Source organism: Oreochromis aureus, linkage group 1, assembly GCF_013358895.1.
Source record: "Oreochromis aureus strain Israel breed Guangdong linkage group 1, ZZ_aureus, whole genome shotgun sequence".
NCBI classification, from domain to species: Eukaryota; Metazoa; Chordata; class Actinopteri; order Cichliformes; family Cichlidae; genus Oreochromis; species Oreochromis aureus.
Window position 1 is genome coordinate 37,070,133 of NC_052942.1, and position 7,311 is coordinate 37,077,443.

Here is a 7,311-nt window from a genome sequence, read left to right on the forward strand (position 1 = left end):
TCCTGTTTACCTCTCTCCAAAAGCCAATTACATCGCTGCAGTGCTGTGCCAGTCAAAGCTGTTATATTTCACACGCAGACACATGTAGGCTTGCACCTACACAGATGCGCCGTGCACACCCACTCACACAGACAAACACCTGCAGCAGCTACTCTTCTTAGCTGCAGCAGAAGGCATGGATAATGCCTTTGACCTGTCTGTGGTGAAATATATCGATGTGTACACATGGAACGATTATTTAGAGCTCAGGCACATCATGAAGTAAGTTAGTGAGCGCATGAAAAACGATGGTTTATTTACCATGGGGTTTTATATTGGGTTGAATGTGAGATGATTATAAACCTGTCTTCATTATCTGAAAAATGGAGAGGCCTTGCTAATGTTTGCTGATTTATTCTATAACCTCGAGGGTTTAGTTCTTGATTTATGTTAGTCAATGACAGCTTGTGTAATCATACAAGTGTTGGTAAAATAGTGATGGATGGCAGGTTGCTGTCCTCAGCAGTACTTTGGCTTTTACCTATTACACTGAATGATGGAAGCTTTAAATGAGGGTGGAAATCCTTATGGGGTTTATCTTTTTCAGATCGTACCTGCTTAGATTGAAGAAATTTCGTCATTTTATTATAATTTCCAGCATTTTGAATGAGACTGAATCAGCTATAAGCTGTGTGGTAATGGTCAAAACTCAGATCAGTGTTCTTCTCTGCCATCTACAGACAGTGGAAGGGAGTGCCAGACTGCCAGATGAGGATCTGAAAAGATGCAGATTGCACTGTGTGGGTTTTTTTTTAAAAATACTCCTTTGCATGTTCATATCTGACATACAAGTAGTCTCTATATATTGCATGTTGTTTTATGTTATTTAATATTAAATGTGGGTATGAATCAAGACGAGCAGTTTCTCTGATATTCTGTAGCATCCAGCAGAAGTAGGGCAGCAGATGATTTCACATTTTCAAACCAGATGACCACCATCTGCTATTTGTGGAGCTGTTGCTGTAGGAAGCAAAAAGCAAATGCACAGCTTTCTGTCAGTTTTAATGAACAATGTTCTGTTTTGCAGCTTTTCTGTCATCGAGCTCCAGGTAACCTTGGATGGAAGTTTCTGAGGCATTATGATGAACACAAACAAGAGGGGAGGTATTTGCAGCATTCAAGAAGAGTGCCATAAAACAGCTCAAGTAATAATAAAGAAAAATGTGCCTTTATTAAAGTAAGCGGCTGTAATAATCTTCCCATGATTTCAGAACAATTAGAACAGATCACTATATGACCAAGAGAGCATTTAAAAGAGATGAAAAGAAAGAGGTAAAGTACCCCTGTGTGTGTTTGGCTGCAGCAGTGTAAACAGGTCTCGCTCTACCTACGCAAACGGAGAGAAAGAGCCCCGGGGTGGAGCAGAGACGACGGGCTCCATCTGGTGCCTGGGCAGCCAATGAAAAGAATAGAGTACTGGGGGAGCCAGGAAGAAGGGGAACATCATGAAAAGCTCCAATTGGATTTGTCGTCCAGTTCATTGGCACCGGCTGCAAGGTGGCTAACGAGGTAGGTGGCTTAACAGGAAGGAAAGGTATCATCTGCTGCATCAACACTACATGAAAATGTTGTATTTTTTTGAAGCATTTAAAAAAGACATCAGAAAAAGCAAGTGAAACTGGGTATCTGGAAAACAATTAGGGCTTCTGCACAGTGCTTGGGCTTGTTCGTTCCTTAAAAATGAGCACCCTGTAGCTACTTTTTTCCCATGGGGAGACAGAGCGTAGTATGTGCTCCGTGCGCTGCGCTCCTGAAGCATTATGGGAGAGGAAACGATTGTAAGTAAGAGCCATCTGCTTTGCCACTTGCCATGTCTGCCCGTGCCAATACCTCTTGCTTCCTTCTATTTCTCAGGTGGGGAGTGGAGTGGATCCACACTGTCTGTGGACACACACGTGCACACTAAAGGATCCTCGAACTTGAAAGTAACAGATGTGCCAACACAGATCCTACATGTGGAGGAATCCCACTTTTTTTTTTTCTTTTTGGGTGTGTGTTTGTGTGTTCACACATCTGGCACATTCTTTTATGCATTATTCTCTGGTGTAATCAACAGCTGGAGGTGATGAGAGTGTGGCGTGTTATAGATAGATTCTTCCTCATTGATAAGAGAGGTGACAGACACAAAATACCAACTGCATTTTTCTTAACAACCAGTCTGTTTTCATTTTATCAGCGCAGGAGTGCAGCAGAGACAGGCCCCAGTGTCCTTGACAGTGGTGACACTGAAGAGATGGATGTACAGGCGGTCAAAGGAAAGTCATTTATTTCCGTTGACCCACTCGGTCAAGTGGATTGAAGCTGAGCCTTTTGATTTGGCTTTTACTTTGCCTTTTTCCCCCCACAGAGTCCACACTGCTCCTGCAATTACTGCAAACAGAGAAGGTGATGGGTCTAAGATTTTGTCCAGATAAAAGAGTCAGGACCCTATCTCTCCTGTTGACACCATTAAGCCATCACTGAGAACTAGAAGCTGTAGGGGAGGGTGGCACTGAGGAGCTGTCAATCAAAGCTTACCACCCAGTTCTTGTTTAAAACCATCTGCCACTGAACTCCCACTGGCCTCTTTGTATCTGATCCTAAAACCAGCCGCAGCAGGCTGATGGTCTTCATCACTGGGAGGAATATTCACCACTTACTGTCTTATCAAATGCAAGCAAGGGACTGCAGAAATGCACATATTCTTGGATTGGGGTTGTGGGTGGAAAGCGCTTTAGGGTTATTTATCAAACCAGGCAGTACTGACTGCCAGCACCAGAATAACGAAAAAAAAAAAAAAAGCTGTTCCAAATAGCAGTCGTCCAACTGAGCAAGCTAAAACAACTGCAATCCAGCTGTCACACTTTAAAAATGCATATGGATGGAGGACGATCATGTGAAAAGGTGCAGTTAATTTTGAGTGAAAAGCTCTGGAGCATGACGTTGGTTTTCATTTGTTTGTTTTTGCAGCTTTTCAACTGTTTCAGGCTAAAAAGTGATGTGCAATTTAGTCACTCCAGCACAAGTTCAACCCTAATCCAACGTCAGTGTCAGACAGCGCACCTAAATCTCTTCATGGTGGGACTTATCAAACAATAACAGACACTTTGCAGATCCATTTATAGCTGTAAGAGATGAATATTGTGTTGTGACTTCAGGGAGGTTGCGGCACATGTGTCAACTTGTTGTAATACCCTAATATTTGATCTATTGCATAAATGTATGAGGGGATGTCACCAGCATTTTATTTTCACATTTTGTTCAAGGGCTTGTGAGAAGATTATGTTGAAAATTGAATCACCGATTACACTTGAATTCATCTAATTCCACCTCAGGTGACAATTTGGGGCTGAAAAACAGAAATAAAACAGAAATCTCAGAAAACGTCCTAAGACAGCTGTCTCAAATCAAAGCAAAACACCCACTTTTTCCTTTCACATGGAATCGCTCCATTCAATGGTGCTTTTCTATTTAAAGTTGTCTCTGTTTGGAGTTGTCATAGTCATAGAAACTAAAGTTGCACAGAACACTTTGGTGTTAGACATTTCTAATACTGTTTCAGTTTTTATATCAGCATGGGTGGTCATGGATTCTCTGTAACATTTTTGACTCCTGCTCAACAAAAACATCAAAGTGCATGAGCAGTTTAAGTTTTTGTACAAACAAGTGTCTTTCAAAGAAAGCACCATCTGCTGAGTAAAATTAAAGTTAATGCTTTACAACCCTTTCTGAAAAAACAGCCACAACAGTTACATGAGTTACAAATTATCACGTTCCATTTTATTTATATTTTGCACAGCATCCCTGCCTTTTAAAAATAGGGTTGTACAGTTTACAGTGAATAGCTATAGTTAAATGGCAAAGCTAATGTTATTGTCCTTGTTTTCTTATTGTAGCCCTTTTAATTTCTTTTTTGTCACCGTAGCAGCATTATTCTTTGGGTGACGGTATAGGTTGGTTGGTTGTAGTGAAATATCCCATTATTGTATTCTCATGAAATTTAATGCATTGTTTTCGGATTATCATTCCTACTTGGGTGATCCCTTAACTTGCTATTCAAGGACCTGCTGCTTCTTTTAAAGTTTTAAGGTACACTTAGAGGATGAGAAAAACCAGAAAAAGGGCACCCAATAAGCACGGTGGCACAAGGTAAGATCCTGGGTTCGAGTTTGCATGTTCTCTTTCTTTCTCCACGCCTCTGCATGTTTGATTTGGCAGATTTTTACTGGATGGGTTAGAGTGATGTAAATCTCATCAAGCAGTCTTTTATGAATGATGACTCATTCATAATTCATGTCCACAACAGATTATAATCTGGGCCTTAAAGTTGTGCGTGTAGTTGTTTTGATGGTCACTGTACCAGACACAAGTCACTGACCTGAAGCTCGTAATCATGTTTCTGGAACATTTTCAATGGAATTATTCAACACATAATTTTGCTTGCTGTGTGGTGCAGACAATCCAAGAAGTTTAAAAATGTGTGCTTCAGTTTTGCTATTGGAGTGTGATTCCAGTATTTAATTTGTCTGTTACTTAGCACTAATTAGAAGATAGATGTATCAATGCATTGCACCCGTACATGCAGCTTGCTAGCTTAAAACTTAGCACTTCACTCTTTGGCTTAAATGTAGAGTCCAAAATGTTTACATGACCAAAATGCTAACACTAACCAGAAAACATAAAAGAAATCATGATGGCTTTGTCTATCTTTATATAAAGTCTGCTTTTTTTTCCCTTCTTCTTAGAAGGTATGACCTCACTTCCCAGTATTGGACTCTTGATAGACAAGCCATTAGAAAGTAAAGACAAATGAGTGACAGGTTCTCTCCGTCTCCTATACTGAGCTGCACCTGTGTGGACAAACCTCATACAGACTGTTTGCTCCTTGATTTCAAATCAAAACTAATATTCCATGTTTTCTTGTATCTGCAGTATTTTAGAGAACATTTGAGGCATGAGATGTGGCATGCTGTTGCTGAATCTGGCTATAGTTTAGATCAACATCTGCAAGTTTTGCACTTTATGCAAATGGGGAGTGGATGACTTAACATTTTGTCATTGGAAATATACTGCTACCATAGTGAACAGCCATGAGAAACAATGAATGTGAAGCGTGGAGTGATAGCATATGATAGCATAGCTAATGACCTAAATATTCATATAACTATAGTCTTTGATAAAGTATTTCATATTGGCCACTGTACTCCAAAACACATAAATAAGCCATGCAATTACAGTGTGTGATGTGCCAGTGCATTACTATAAACATAGACACAGTAGTTTAATTTGAGTCAAAAACACATACCCAGTCTTGCAGTAAATAGCTGTAAAACAGAGTTTTGGGAGATAAACACATTTTTGCTGATCTTTTCCTGTGATTTGTCGAGCAAAAGGGAAACATTGAATGGCACCATATCCCTTGAATAAACATCTTGCCATGGTTTGACCCCATGCAACCACACGCTTGCACACACAGGTTCTTCTTTTTTTCTTTCAGCTGATTACTACAGAACAAAAATAAAAGAGCTTAGATGTGTGTTCCAAGCTAGAACACCTTTTCATGATGAAAGGCAGAGTGAAAGCGAGAGAAATGAGACCATCTAAATACCGGTGCTGGTAAAGGAGTCAGAGCAATATGGGATAGGATGAGCCTCTCCATCTCTTGTGTAATGAAGAATGACTGAGAGGGATTGCATAGGCCAAAAGCATCTGAAGACGGGGCCATTGCTATGCACAGAGCATTACATTTCAGACTGAGCAAGTTGAGACCTACAGCGCGTGAGGTTAGATTGCAAAAAGACGAGAGGAGCGGGAGGTTAAATGTCTCTCCTCTCAGTCTTTATCTCCTAAATGACATGGCTCATTCATACAAGCAGCTCTCATTCAAGGACACTAGCAGGACTTGTGAAAGAAAAGAGCACACTTGGATAGAAATCTCATGAAGACACTGAAAGACTTAACAGAAAGAGGCAAACAGCTGGCAGTATTGGTAAAATTGCATTTAATTAAAGACAAAATCTTCATTACAGTCTAATAACAGGACAGGGGGAGCAGTTTTCTTCATATAACAGATGACGGGTTGAAGAAATGTAGTTCCTATTGAGGTTCTTCATAGAAAAGATTTGGAAAGCAATACATTTGAAAGTCATTTTAATTCTAACTGATTCTTCAAAACAATTGGCAAATGTATGAGACTTTCAGTTTGCACAGTTGGTAACATAAAACTCAGCTCTCTGGGCGCTTTTGCATTTCACACTAAATAAGTGCTGATAAGCTAATAAAGACCATAGCAAAATGAAATTCATAAGAGCTAGTGTGAATAAGAAAGAATGCTTGTAATCTATGAATATCAGGCTTATGGCTTCATAAACCTATGAGCAGGCATACCTGTGTGTAGTGTTTGGAAGTGTTTGATATGGTACAGTCCCGGAGGAGCTACAGCAAGTCACTGGCTTGTTATATAGAGGAATAACTAAATGCATGCTCGCTGCAGGCCTTTCTCTTCTACAGATTTCAATCGTGGTAACCAGAATCATTTATTCACATCAAGAGGCTGCTTTGTACACTACCCAAAGGGGATGCATTTGACAGTGAGTTTATTCAGTCATAATACATTCCAACAGATGCTTTCACAATAAGTGGATTTGTGTTTTTTCCTAAACCTGCCTATAGCAAGGTGTTCTTAAGCACATCTGCGGTTGAAAACTTTCCTGCACAATTTCCACGAGTAGTTGTAATATGACATTTTTTCCTTGATTAGAAGTCCTTTACGGTAAAATGATTCCATTCATTGTAAGAGGTAGAGAAATAATTAAGGCCAAATTCACCAAGGATTTCTCTTCTAATTGGCCATATGGACTGGAAAGAAAAGTTTTAATTTTTTCTTTTGTCTTTCAAAGCAGATGTCCAGGGTCTTAGACTTTTGGCTTTAGCTACTCAGTCATCTCTCCCCTGGTGATTCCAGCCATAATTACTATTCCACGTATTATGCTATTTTAGTCCATACTAAGGTTAGAAAGTTAAGTACAGTCACAGTTTCCATTGGTGCTTCCAGGTGTATTTACTTGTCAACAGGCTCCTCTGAAAAGGAATTGTGTACGCAGATGTCAGTGTGATGTACTAAAATGTCAGACACTACCTATCCTTGCTGCCCTCTCAGCACTTTGTATTCAAGTCAATCAAAAGTTACCCACAATATAAATATATACCATGTTGTATATGTGGCAGTATCTTGGGCTAGAGTTGTTACGGTTATAACCACAGCCAACTAAACAATTACCAGATACTTGACAT

At 39.8% G+C, this 7,311-nt stretch overlaps 1 long non-coding RNA gene across 1 annotated transcript; it reads left to right on the forward strand.

The window, feature by feature from the left end:
• Nucleotides 1-690: 690 nt before the first annotated feature.
• LOC120441228 lies at nucleotides 691-2,009 on the forward strand. The gene is made up of 4 exons (XR_005613900.1): nucleotides 691-779; nucleotides 1,067-1,143; nucleotides 1,343-1,548; nucleotides 1,894-2,009. It is a non-coding gene; the product is annotated as an uncharacterized LOC120441228 (long non-coding RNA).
• Nucleotides 2,010-7,311: the final 5,302 nt, after the last annotated feature.